Here is a 14,381-nt window from a genome sequence, read left to right as displayed (position 1 = left end):
GGAGGGGATATGTGAGACATAAAAGGGGTAGAATATTCTATGATCTAAGATAGGAGGAGTTATGAGTTTCAGGAAGTGTTTCAGGAAGAAGTAATCTAAGGATCTAAGATAGGAGGAGTCAGGTGTTTCATGAAGTGTTTCAGGAAGTAATAATCTAGGTGGGGTTTGGGGCTATGTCTAGCATAATGTGTATCATGTTGGGTTTGGAGGGTGAAGGGTTTCAAGGGTGCTTATACATCTTTGAGCACATGGTTCTAAGGAAACACTAGAAGAAGGGGGTAAAATGTGATCTGGGTAGATGTTTGAGACTAGGAAGAGGGTTTATCCAAGAGAGGGAGAGTGTGGGAAGAGGGAATACTATTATCCAGGGTATGTCCATTGAGTGGGGATGTTGAGGGGCTTGGGCTTTGCTGACAAGGGGGCCAGAGGTATGGGATTTATTCTTGAGGTGTGACAGCATTGTGATTGATGGTTGCTGGTTTTCTGGGTAGATCAGGATTGGCTTACCACATCCACCCCCAAATTAGATGATGTCCCCATCATCCAGAAAAAAAGAAAAGAGGCCAATCCTGAAGAGAGAAGAAAAGCTAGCCTATGACAGAGGAACAAGGAAGAGATGACCTGAAGTGAAAAAGAAACTATGTTTTGTAGATTTTACAAAGCCTAAAAAGTGAAATTGAGGATGAGAAACATTTTATGTGGAGGCTGAGGGGGAGACTTCTTTAGTTTTTTTTCATCTTCACAATTTTTCCTATATGTGAACTTGAATTTGAGGGGAGAGGTTATGAGAGGAAAAGGAAGGCTATTGGCTTGCCACCCCCAAATTGGGTGAACTTGAGTTGGGGTGTGAAGATCTAATCTAAAAAAAAACAGAGAGAAGGGACTGCTCTCTTGGGGAAATGGGGAAACAACAACAGCCACCCCCAAATTGGGTGATTGTGACCAGGTTACAGGGTTTTAGGAGATTCTGGCTAGCAGGGATAGTCCATGTCCCTTGTTTGTTTGTTCTTTTTGTCTAGATATGAAAGTTCCTAGAGTTTTACCAAAACCAAGATGAGAAATACCCTTCAACCTATGGAACTTGAAGTTAGCAAGGATCCAAATATTCCATAGATTAATTTTTTGGATTTTTGGAAGGGGAGTTGGGGAAAACCAAGGAACTGGGAGTTTATGCTGAGTCCTGGTTGACTTGATTATTTGCTTTAGGCATTTCAGAAAAAATTGAGCTCCAGGATCCTTTTGGCTTCTGTCAGGGGGTTTGAAGAGTGGATATTCAAGGTTATTAGGGATAAACTGGTGATTTGGAAGAGAATGTGATTCCTGTGGATTATTTGTTAGAGAGGCTGATTCCAATTTTCTTTCTGTGGGTTTACCAGGGTCTTTGTGAAAAAAATTTCTTCCCAAACTACAAATGGAGGCTGAGTGGGGAATGGAGGTTTCATCAAATAGGAATAAATTTGCACCATGATCATTTGAGGAAGGCAAGTTTGGCTGGGAATAATTTTCTTCAAAAAAAGGTGGACCAAATTCCAATGTGGGTTGTCCTGCTAAATCCAAGGTTGATCTCTTTGTGATGGAGGCTGATGAAGATATTTGGTCTATAAGTTTACCAGGATCCTTCTGGAAAATGCAGGTCTCTAATTTGGCTGAGGATTGGTTGGAAAGATGAATGGGCTCAAAATTCTGAGTGGAATGTAATTGGAATTGTTCCAAGGAAGAGTCTATTTTACTATCTATAAAAGGTGCCTGGGCTCCAAGAATATCCAAGGGTAGTGGACTTGAATGGCAAGAATTTTCTAGAAATAAGGATTGGCAACAGCCAAGGGTGGGCTCTTTTAAGGTTTTTTTTTCTTCAGATGTAGCTTCAATGGTTGGGTCATGCTTGGGTGAGTGAGTTTCTTCTGGGGGAAAATTTTGGCTGATATTTTCTGTGGCCTCTTCTTCAGTTAATTCCAATCTAGATTCAAATGCAAATAGAGTTTCTGGAGGTTCTTTAACTATCAAGTTTGGTGAGAGAATCTCAGGGATAGAAGTTTCTTCATTGGTTCCACTGGCTGATCCTAATTTCTCTGCTCTTGTGTTGTCCAATTTTTCTGAGGTTCCAATATTTCCAGAAGTTATTTTTGACAAGAAAGGTGTCATAGGTCTAACTGGGGAGCTGTCTTCATCTTCCAGGTCTTCACTATTGACTTTGATCTTCAGCATTGAATCCAAGGGTAATCTTCTAGAACTGATCATCAAGGCTTCCACATCTTGGTCCATGTGCTCTATTATTCCAAAGGATACCTGAGGTTCCAGGTTACTTGCTTGTGCATTTGGGTTGAGAGTTCCAGAGAATATGGGTCCAGGGGGTCCAGGTAAGTTACATCCAGGTTTTCCAAGGGTGACAGGTCCAGAGGTCCCAGGTTTGGGTAGTTCTGATTCATGGTCTATCTGTTTTTTAGGGACTTTGAAAGGGGGAATGACCATTTTGGAAATGTCTAGTAGTGTAGCCTTGATGATCTGTTTTTCAGGGAATGGTCCAGAAAATGTGAAGCTTCTGGTTAGGCGGGTCATGTTGACTGTTGGATGATTGTTCATGCAAAGATGGTGGTTTATTTTGGGTATTTGAAAAGAAGTGTTGTAAGGTATGTAATTTGTTAAGTATAAAGTTTCTATGAGTTCACTAGCTAATCCTGTAACTATATTAGGCTAGGAAATAAAAGTGAGGACTGAAAACTGAAGATCTTCAGGCCACTGTTGGGACACCACTTGTGGAACTACTCTTGGGATGAATAGAGCTGGAGAGGGAATGGTGCTTTAATGGGCTGCCTCTCTGGGAACAAGAAAAAGAATATAAGAGTGTGGACTCTTATGGAAAGGTGTGGCTATAGAGGATTCTTGAGGTTTGTCTAAGGGTTTACTTTCTACTAATCTAATAGCAAGTTAAAGGTAATGTAAAGTCTGTCCAACCTGATATATTTGGCATAGACTTATCAAGCTTGTCCACTCTGATTTAATGGCATAAGCTAGGCTAGTGAATGGTGACCAGTGATCTGAATTACTTTGACAGGATCTGATGGGGAATAAATGAAGAGGAAAACAACCCAGTTTATATACACAAGAAAGAGGAGCCATGAGGAAACAAGGATAACCTGCAGGGAAGCATAGAACATTCTACTTCTATAGGATGAAACAGCCATGTGGTCAGAGTAGTGGTTCAAGGAGTCACATGATGGTGTAATAGTGGGTGGGGATGATGCCATCTTCTGGGGGCTATGGTGCAATCTTCCTAGTTGGAGGAGGGGATATGTGAGACATAAAAGGGGTAGAATATTCTATGATCTAAGATAGGAGGAGTTATGAGTTTCAGGAAGTGTTTCAGGAAGAAGTAATCTAAGGATCTAAGATAGGAGGAGTCAGGTGTTTCATGAAGTGTTTCAGGAAGTAATAATCTAGGTGGGGTTTGGGGCTATGTCTAGCATAATGTGTATCATGTTGGGTTTGGAGGGTGAAGGGTTTCAAGGGTGCTTATACATCTTTGAGCACATGGTTCTAAGGAAACACTAGAAGAAGGGGGTAAAATGTGATCTGGGTAGATGTTTGAGACTAGGAAGAGGGTTTATCCAAGAGAGGGGGAGTGTGGGAAGAGGGAATACTATTATCCAGGGTATGTCCATTGAGTGGGGATGTTGAGGGGCTTGGGCTTTGCTGACAAGGGGGCCAGAGGTATGGGATTTATTCTTGAGGTGTGACAGCATTGTGATTGATGGTTGCTGGTTTTCTGGGTAGATCAGGATTGGCTTACCACACCGGTCATCGGGAGAGATGTAGCCTCTCAATGACCGGTCTATGCCGGTCATTGAGAGGGCTTTGTCCCCTTGATGACCGGACAGACCGGTCATTGAGAGGGCTAATTTGTCCCCTTGATGACCGGACAGACGGGTCATCGAGAGGGCTGTGTCCCCTCAATTACCGGACCAACTAGTAATTGAGCTGCAGTCCCCTCAAGGACTGGACAGCCCTCTCAACAGACTGGTGATTGGGCTGCAGTCCCCTCTGTCCGGTGTAAGACTCAAAAGTGTTCCTGAGAACCTTTTGCTGAATGGAGAAGGGGATGATGGAGGTGCAAACTCTGCCCTTCTATACTATCAGATAACAAGACCCACCAAGGTAAGCTTGGCAAGTTTTAATGAAGTGATAGGGTTGGTTGGTTCAAGATGAGCTTGTTGATGACACTGAATAAATTGTTGTTATTGTTAATGTAAGGGTTGTTATGTAGGTTGTTTAAGTATATATATAAGGCTGAACTGTAAATGTTGGGGTGACTGTGATTGGTGAGTAATGAACTCAGGAGCTGACAACTGGGGAGGAGGGAGCTCCTTATATAGACAAAAGTGGAGCCCCAGAGGGCTTGTGGGTTAGGGTTTTGACTAATCTAGACAACAGTGTGAGGGATTTTAGCTGGTGGGAGTAGATACAAATGATGTCATAATGTGTCAGGGGTACATAAATGATGTCATAAGAATGCAGTAGGGCCACATGAAGGCTGCGTAAAGTGACAGTAGACTGCATGAGTTGACAGGTGGATGCAGGGGGTGCATAAATGAAGTCTGAGGCTGCAGAGTCAGTGTGTGATGACATCATAATATGGAAATAGAAGAGTACTTGATAATATGTAATGACTGCAGTCTGATGGGGAGATGTATGTTTGTATCCTGTGATTTGTATAAGCATAATGCTGTGATCCTTGAATTGAGGCTGGTGACAGGCTGGTGACTGGGTATGTTGAACGTGTGATGGGTGTCCAGTGTCCAAAGAAGTGTAGGTTCCAATCCAGCGGGGTTCAGGTGATGCTTTCAGTGGTGACTAGGGGTAAAATTGGCCGTAGAATCCATTTCTGAGGTCTGTTTGATGGTATCTTGAGGCGTATTGTGAGTAAATATATGTATGCAAAAAAACTTTTGATTTTTCACTTTTCCGTCTACCACATCCTCCCCCAACTTATTGTCTGTCCCCAGACAATTCCACCGGAAAAGTGCCGTATCTTGAATTTTGGAAGCTTGAGGCTTGAGTTTTTTACTGGGTGACATGAAGAATCCTTGGGAATTTGGCCGTTGGATGTCTTCTGGGTACTGTGTCAGAGAGGCTGGGTGGGGTGAATTTTGGTCAAAAATTCAACTTTTGTCGTTTTTCTGACTTTCCTTGAAGGGAAATTTTTAAGGTGTCTGGGAGTCTAAGTGCTGCGCGCAGTCCGCAGTCCGCAGTTGCGCAGTTGCGCAATGGTGCTGCTTGTGCTATGGTGGCGGCCGCAGCTGCTGCTCCAGCGCCTCAGGGTGCGCGCTGTCGAGGCCGCGGGCCTCGAGTGTCGAGTAGTGATCGGGGACTCGTACCCGTTCTTGATGGTTGACTGATCGGGCTTTGGGCCCGGGTACTTAGTGTTGGTCGTACCCGTCCAATAGCTATTCCGACCCCGCATTTGGGTCTCGAGTGTGTATGTGTGTCGGTCGTACCCCCTTCGGGGGTATGGCTTATTCAGGAGTTCAAGGCGTATGGGTTTGGGGTTCAAGACCCATACACAACTTCGCCGACCTTCCGATTCCCTCGGATACATCACCGCCGCCAATGGTCAACCGCCGCCTTCGAGGTCTTGCACCATCCAAGCCTGCAGCTAGACTGAACCCTGCTAGTGAGCAGGGTTCATTTTCGAAGTAAGTGCGTTCGTGTTCTTCCTCGACAGCTGAGTGGCCGTTACGTTGGCTGATGCAGCCGTCAGATTTATTACCAGCCCCACTCGCACCACCGAATCTGACAGGTCTTTGGGGTTTCTGATTGGGCTGCCTTCGCCGGCAAGGTTGGTTTCCAGCCGGCGATCTCATAGCGGCCGGCCCTAAGACGGTAAGACTAATTGCCGCATTCTTTCCGCTTCCTACAACAGCCGGCTTCTCAAGACCTGGCCGTGGGTTTGAGTACGTATTGTTCCGGAGGGAGAGATGGCCCCGCACGCCGTCCGGCTCGACTCTATCTGGGGTTCCTATTCGGTCGAGTCGAACGATCCAACCTCTAGTTACCAATGGTCTGTGGCCTCCGTTCAGAGCCCGCGCATGGGGCAAAAGGACTACGGGTCCTTAAGTCCCTATGAGTCCTCACAGAATCTGAGGTGAGTATAAAAAAGGTTCCCCTCGCCTCCTCCCACCTCATCATCCACCTCACTCCTCCCCAGTACTACTTTTCTAGGCTTATTACTTTTGTCTGCTACCATGTCCAACAGACCCTACTATTGTACCTACTTTTCCCCGTCCCCTTACCCGTTACGAGCCCACGGGGCCTCTGCTAGCGCTTCAACTCGAGTGCGTCCATTTTGTTCCTCATACCAGTAGCTTGCCGTCCTGTTGCACTGCTGACCCGTGTTGGTTGTTCTGCTACTAGCCAGGTTCCTCTGTACACAACCCTATCCTTATCATGGACGGGCCTATGTACAGAGGCGGGGTGATTCGTCCTTCATGGTTCCAATGGTCCCGCCAGCGTTTGGAAGCGTTCAACCGCCCCAATCGACCTTGAACCCGAGTCAATCGCTCAGCTGATGGCCCGGCTTCTCCGGATCATCGGCCTTTTGTCGTTGCCGGATCGGCGATGGCCCAAGTGGCTTCGGTGAGTTGTATATCCGGACCGCTGTAAGCTATCCGATCCGATACTGACTCCATTCTTCGGTTACTTCAGATTATCGCATCCAGTGATCGTCCGGATTCCCCGTCCGAACTCCGGACCCCGTCGCCCTCCCCGTCGCGGGTTCCCCCCGGGTTGGTGGGCCTCCACCCCCGCTTTCAGGGTGCGGATGCAGCCAGTCCCGGCCAGGCGTCTCCAGTATACCAACCTCGCCTCCCGGGTGAGAGATCGCATCCCAACTCGCCCGTTTATCAACCCGCTTCCGACGAAGCCGACAATCCAGTGAGTCAATCTTTCTCTTCCCTTTTTTTTTCCATGCGAGTTCCTGACCACCGATCTTCGCCACACAGTTCTTAGTATCCAACCGAGTTGTCATAGGCGACGAGTGGCTGGTACCGGCTGCTCCTCGTCCCAGCAACCTCACTTCGCCGGCTATCAGCTGTCGAAACTCGATCGCAGATTCGTCCGAGTACGGGTCTCATTCCTCGGCCGAGTATGGGGATCGTTCCCAGGGTTCGGGTGCGTCAGGCTCATCTCAATCCGGGGAAGCTACTGCCGAGACCGATCGCGCCGATGATGGGATGGACCTCCTTATTGAGTGGTCGGGTGGTGTACGTCCTTCTCCTTACTCTATCACCTGCTTCTTACCCGGCCGCTCATTACTTTCTGCACCTCCTGAACAGGTCCCTCCACCCCCTGAGTGGGATGATACGTGGACCACCTTACCCGACTGGCTTAACCAGCCCGCGCCTACTGGTAACGAGCCCAACGGTCATCAACCCATCGAGGTTGATGCCGTTGATCCTGAAGGTGGTGCCGATGCCGACGGCGTTGATGATGCCAATGGTGAGGCCGATGCCGATGGTGTCACAGAGACTGATCTGGCGGACGACGTCAGCATGAGTAGCATTTCTCGTGCTTCCACCCCCTCCATCATTGGTCAACCCCCGATCGAGGATTACCCCTTCTTAAGCGACCTCCAAGTCCAAGCTCTCCTGGAGCCCCATCGTCCCTTAGCTATCGAGCATCGTGCTCGTTTCGCAATCGACTCCGAGGCCTATACTAGGCTCTATCACACTTTTGCTTGAGCCTTCGTACCCTACTGCCAGCAGATTCCCAACGAGGTCGTCAACGGTCGAATCCAGCGAGTTCACATCTTCCAGGTCGTATCCAAAGAGTTTCGATCTACCATGCGTCAAGCTGGCTACGATGACTAGTTCCTTCGTGAGTTTCCTCCTCTTTTTACACCTGCTTACACCCACAATACTGATCCTCTGGCTTGTTTCTTTCCTAGTTTTTTGTTGTTACTAATCTTTTGTCCAGAGTACCCGGGGTAAAACGTATCCTTCTCAAAAAAAAATCGATAGATAATCCTAAAAAACTCAAAAAAAAAAATTGTAAAACCCCCAGAACCCTAAGGATAAAGATGATTAGTTATTTTTATTTTATTGTTGTCTTTTGTTCTTTTCATTTTTGAAATTAATCCATCCCAGACCCCCCTCCCCCAACTTAAACAGGTTGTCCCCAACCTTCCCTGTAAGCATACCACTGAGAGAGAAAGAGAGAGAAAAAAGATAAGAGAAATGGAGAAGAAGGAACAGTATAGAAGCTGTGTGAGGTTTTTTTTTTTTTTTTTTTTTTTTTGTTGTTGTTTTATGTTGAGTTTTTGCTTTGGTTTGAAAAGATGGTCCTGATATCCACTGAACTGACAATTGAAATTATTTAAAGAGTGACTTTGTCAGGAGCAGGTCTTTTTTCCTCCCCCAACTTAAACAACAACCCTGGTAGGTGTGATCCAGCTCAGTCAGAGCCATCTGATGATCCACCATCCGAACTGTTGCCAGATACTTCCTCCATTTCGTCGTCTGCAGGCTCCGGCTGAGATGGATCCTCATCCTCCTGAATGTCTGCTAGTTCACGTCCTCAAGGGTAAAACCGTTTGATATGTGAAGCTGCATAAGCCCTCTTGAGTTCAGTCCCATCCAATTCTTCCAAGATATAGGAACCCTTGGGTAGTTGTTGCTTGATCCGAAAAGGTCCGTTCCATCGATTTGCAAACAACTTTCCCCACTGATCCTCCAGGCTTTTGTTGTAGACCAAAACTAGTTCTCCTGGATCTAACGGCTTCCGAAGTCTTGCTGCCATTCGTCGATCCCAGTATCGAACAGATGAATTTCTGACCTTCATCAACTTTTCGTGAGCTATCCCTAGAATTTCTTCTCGACGTTCCAGTTGCATAGTCCTTGCCTCCAAGAGTTGTTCCGTGGTGCTGACTTCAGTCCAATCAATCCCCAGATAAGTGTCCATTTCCAAGTCAACCGGGAGAACCGCTTTCTGGCCGAACACCAGCTCGTAAGGTGAATATCCCGTTGTGCGTTTTGTCGAAATTCTGTCAGCAAAGAGTACTAAAGGCAGATATTCCCTCCATTTCCCACCAGATTCGCCACACATCTTGATTAGGGTGTCTTTAATGGGTCGATGTCCTCTTTCAATCATACCATTGGCTTCAGGATAATAAGGTGTAGGAGGCCTAAATACTGCTCCAATCTTTTCGACTGCTTTGATGAATTCATTCTTGAATTCCGGTCCATTGTCTGCCGTCACCGCTTTGATTACGCCATATCGATAGACCCATTCTTCAAGGAGAAATTTTCCAATAGTTGCGGCTGTCAGTTTCACCAGAGGAGCTGCTTCAACCCATCCAGACAAATCATCCCGTGCTACTAGCAAGTACTTGTACCGTTCAGCTTTGATATGACAGACGTCCAAAGCTACTCGTCCGAATAAGCTACTCTCTCCTGTGGGGTGCCGTATTTCTCGTGGAACTAATGGGTCCCTCTTTTGACAAGGTTCGCAGCTATGTACCCATAATTTGACTTTTTTCTTCAAACTTGGCCACCAAAATCGGCAGACTAATCGCTGGTATGTTTCCTCAAGTCCCCGGTGTCCTAGATCTTCGTGAACCATTCGTAATAACTTGCTCTGGTAGGATATCTTGGAGATCACTAGTTGTGGCATGGGTGAATGTCTTCTCATGAGTCGTCCATTCTGGATAAAATAGTTAACCGATTTTCGTTTAAGTTTCTGAAAGTCCTCCAGATCCATAGAACAAGGTCTCTGCAGTGTTTGTAGATAATATTTGAGGTCTGTCCAGAAACCAGAAGTCTCCCACTCCAATAGTTCCGTTGAGGCTGAAATTATGTTATACCATGAGCAGGCTTTGATTAGGGGTTCTTCCTTGTCAAAGTCTTCCGTATCATTGTAGAATTCTTCCTCTTCGTCGCTTATTGGACGTCTGGACAAGGCGTCTGGCATCGTGAACGTTTTCCCTGGCTTATGCACCATTTCGAACGAAAAAAGTTGGATGAATGCTACCCATCTTGTCATGGGGGCATTTGGAAGTGAAGGTGAGTTGATCATTTGAATTAGGGACTGCGCGTCCACTTGGAGTTTGAAATGTTGACCCCATAAGAGCGTTTGTAGTTTTTTCAGGATTCGTGCCACCCCACAGAGTTCCAGTTTAGGCTGTGAATATTTCGATTCGACTGGCGAAAACACAATTGATTCGTACAATACTGGTTGATTTAATCCGGTTTCAAGCTCCTGTTGTGAGAGTACTGCACCGGCCGCAATGAAACTGGAGTCCACTGCTAAAACAATAAGCCCTGCGTCTTTCGAATAATCAAGGTTCTTCAGGGTGATATCTTCTCCAATTATCTCTTTTAGCTGATTGAAGGCATCGTCACAGCTTTTGTCCCAGAGCCATTCTACGTCCTTTCGTGTCAGCCTTCGGAGTGGAGCAGCTATTTCAGACAGATTCCTGACGAAAATCCTGACATAAGTTACGATTCCCATGAAGCCTCGGAGTTCCGTGACGTTATTGGGAGTTGGCCATGTCGTTATCTTATTCTTCTTCTGATCTGAAACCCTTCGTCCTTCTTTGCAGACCACATGACCCACAATATCCAAAGCAGGTACGCAGCATGCAAATTTCTTTCCTGAGATAGTGAGTCCCGCCTCTTCAATTCGGAATAAGATTCTTTCCAGCGTTTGAGCGTATTCCCAGATAAAACGTCGAATTCCGGGATTCTCTTCTAAAACTTCATCATTGTATGTGGAACTTGGCCCTTTGATACCACCATCGTCAATAAATACGCCTACGTGGTCGGGTATCTCATCCTGGAGAATCCACATCATTTGTGCTTGATAGACTGCTACTGAATTGGTTGCGCCCTGCGGAAGTCTGGTGAGTTGAAATCTTCCTAACGGAGTATCAAAGGTGGTGAGAGGTCTTGATTCCGGGGCCAATTCCCTTTCGTCATATCCACCCATAATATCACCTAATCCATAACAGGCTCGTCCGGCAAAGGATTCCACAAACTCTTCTGTTGCTGGTGGTAGCCCTGCGTCTTTGATGGTGACTTTATTCATTTCTTGTAAGTCGTGAACTATCCTTAACTTCCCGTCATGTTTGAGTACGCAAAAAACCGGACTAGAGTAACTTGACGTTGATTGCTCGTAGAGTTTATTCCGTACCCGTTCCCGTACTTGCTCCACGTATTCGTCTTTGATTGCTGCTGGGATTGGAATCGGTTTCTTCTGCCATGGTACATGATCAATTACCGGTATGACATATGGTAAACCATATGAATGTTTCAAGAGTCCTCTTTCCTCCGGCGTGAAGGCCACAGCTTTTTCTCGAATCACGATTAAATGCTTGAACAATTTTAATTCCTCCTCCCACAGCCATCCGTCGGGTCCAAAGTTTACTACCTTCAAGCGTTCTTCCGTAATCCTAGCGGTAGGCTTAAAGTCTGGTGGATGAGGCGTAAGAGGTGTTTGGTAGGGATCTCGTGATAGCGGTGGTCTTTGAAGAGGTGGATTCAGTGCTTGTGGAATTGGTTGATTGATTGGTCTGATTTTCTTTGCTACAGGTTTATACTTTGTCATGCACCACAAGCTTCCGTCCCTCCAACTCTGGCACAATCCATCTTGAAACCTTGATCCCAAACCTTTAGTAAGTAAGGATCCAAGAAGCTGTTGTGAGTTGCTGTCCGGTTTCGGTATTCTAGTGGTGTTGACTGAAGGAGTTAATCCAAAAATGCCGGGTTTTTCCGAAGGCACTGTTTCTGGAACTGGTAGTGAGTCTTTTCTAATGTTACAGATTTTCAATAGCGTAAAGAAAATGATAAGAATATTCTCTATGAGTGATAGGATTTTAGAAAAAAATATTTTTGTCTGTTTTGATGTTTGTTGAAAGTTTTTTAGGAGAAATGATTTAGGCCAGTCGAGAGAACCCGGCGTCCGAGATATAACCTGCTTGACTAGCTGAAGCAAATTACTCCCTAGCTGGATGCCGGTAGTTATAAAAAATGCTGATTCGGCTTCTTCTTAAACATTCGATGTTCTTCGTTATCGCTAGGTTCTGATGCTGGGACTGATTTCATACTATTGGTACTGAGATCCTTTCGATTATCCCATCCTCGTCCTTGTCCGGTTCGAGCCAATGGTACCGAAATTCGCCGACCCTTGTTTCCTTGAAACGTGAGAGTCTCCCCTGTTTCGTGGTATTCTAAAGTGCAATCGTAATCAAATAGAAAAGGTCGCCCTAAAATACAATCTTGAGCCTTTGGTGATATAAAGAGGTGAGCGGGTCCGGAAAATCGGCCGATCTGTATTGGGCAGTTCTCGACTACGCCGGTAATGTCGCATCTGGCTCCACCAACACCTTGCATGGGTATGTTCACTATCACAGATTCTAGCTCCAAGTCCTCCGCTACTGATCGGGGTATGACGTTGACCATAGAACCGGAATCCACCATAAAGTTGACTTTTTCTCCCCCAACTTGCGCGGTTACGTATCCCAGGGCACAACTGTAGTAGCATGGATCTGAAGGTCCTTCTTCCTCTGGTAAGGTGGTCATTGGTGCAGCTACTTTGGCCGCTTCAGTTGCGATGTAGGTGGTGGAGGTATTCTTGCCTGACAGACGTCCCTGTAATTTTGCTATGATCTGTTCTGTGTATGAAGGCGATATCGTAGTGAGTTGTGCAAACGTTGTGGGAATCTTGACATTGTCCAAGTCCTGTAGTAGGGCTTCCTCTGGTGAGTCTCTTTTCAGGATTGTCGGTACTCGTTCCCGGCTCCAGACTTTCTCAGGCGCCTTTTTTGGAGTTTCTTTTGGTGATCTGTCCACTTCTTCTTCACGATCAATATCCATGGCATCTTTTTCTGGTTCCTGGATCCTAACTTCGCGTCGGCCTTTTTGAGCTTCTGACCTAGTGACAGGATGAGATCTCATGAAGTTTTCCGCGCCTAAGGTAGGAGGGCTCCAATGGATGGTTTGTACTGAGGCTTTCATGAAGGCCGTGTTCCCATTTTCAGTTTGCTGTGAGTCCGCCAATTTCTTGATGGCTTCTTGCATTCGAGGTTCGGCTGATGCTCCTGCAACCACTGATCGTATTGGTCTCGAAGGTACCCACGGTATTTGCTGGCCGTCAGGTAAATACCATTCTTTACCAATTCGCTTCACCAAGCCTTGTTTCATGTCTTTTGCTGCTTCTGGGCATTGATAGGTAGGGTGTCCTTCTCTCTTGCAATAAAAGCAGTTCTGGGCTTCATATAGCGGGGTTGACGGCCGAGCATTTCCGCGGTTGAATTCTTGTTTTTCTGATGGTCCTTGCCGATTATAGCCGGTGGGTGCTCCATTCTTGATCTGTTGTTTAAGCGTGGCAAGCTCCTGCTGTACTTCTTGTAGTTTCTGTTCTACCTCCTTATTGCTTGGGCTTTCCTTTAGCATCTGCTCTCGTCGCTTTCCGTCGCCTTTCTTAAGATCCAAATCCTTCTGCATGATGCGCGTGGATTCGGAGAAACTGGAGAAATTTGTGTAACCTTCGTCAACTTGTACCTCTGTTTCCGCGGCCTTTGTTAAGTCTTCCCATTTTGGTGCCTTGTTACTTCCATCCTTGGCCTTCGGAAGCTGATTTTTATTGATGAGTGTGCGTTTAATGCTTCGTTGGCTTTCTGTCGAGAAGGCACTTAAGAATAGTAAACCGGCGTCATCGTCTTTGTTGATATGTTTGTTCTTTACTAGATACTTGAGGATCGGGGTGAATTTTGCAAGGTACGCTTTATAATCCCGATAGCTTGAAATTCCTTCTTTAGCTTGCTGCTTAGCTACTTTGATAAGGTCGTCCACAGTATACATGATCGTATTATCGAGGTCACCCCAGGCTTTGACCATTGCCGCTCGAAGCTTCTTCCAATCATAATCATCGTACCCATCCATTTCCTCAAGCTGGCACTTTAACTCTTCTGTTCGTATGAATCGTGGTATCTGGATTGCTTTCTCGCGATCCGACGCTCCGTGACCATATGCCGCTCGCTCGAATTGTTGCAGGAACTTCATAAACTGGCTACCCTCGTAGAAAAGCCCAGGTTCTTTGATGATGACTGGCTTTGATTGGGGTATTGGTTGGGGGTAATAATACATAGGTTGCGGATTTTGCATCGGTATTTGTTGTTGTTGAAATTGAGGCTGAAACATATATTCTTGCTGATTTTCTGTATTGTGGATTCCGTACCCAGAAGGTCGTTGTCGTGGAGTTGTTTGTCTTGGGGGTATATTTTCGGGTTGTGGAGTTTCATCAGTGTCTGATAAGTCCTCTTCAGTCTGCTCTCTGAATTGATTCTCTGGTCCCTTTCCCTTGTCTTTCCTAGGTGGTGGAGGTGGATTTGT

The sequence above is a fragment of the Puccinia triticina genome, chromosome 11A, assembly GCF_026914185.1.
Source record: "Puccinia triticina chromosome 11A, complete sequence".
NCBI classification, from domain to species: Eukaryota; Fungi; Basidiomycota; class Pucciniomycetes; order Pucciniales; family Pucciniaceae; genus Puccinia; species Puccinia triticina.
The sequence above is the reverse complement of the archived record's forward strand: the minus strand, read 5'-3'. Positions refer to the sequence as shown.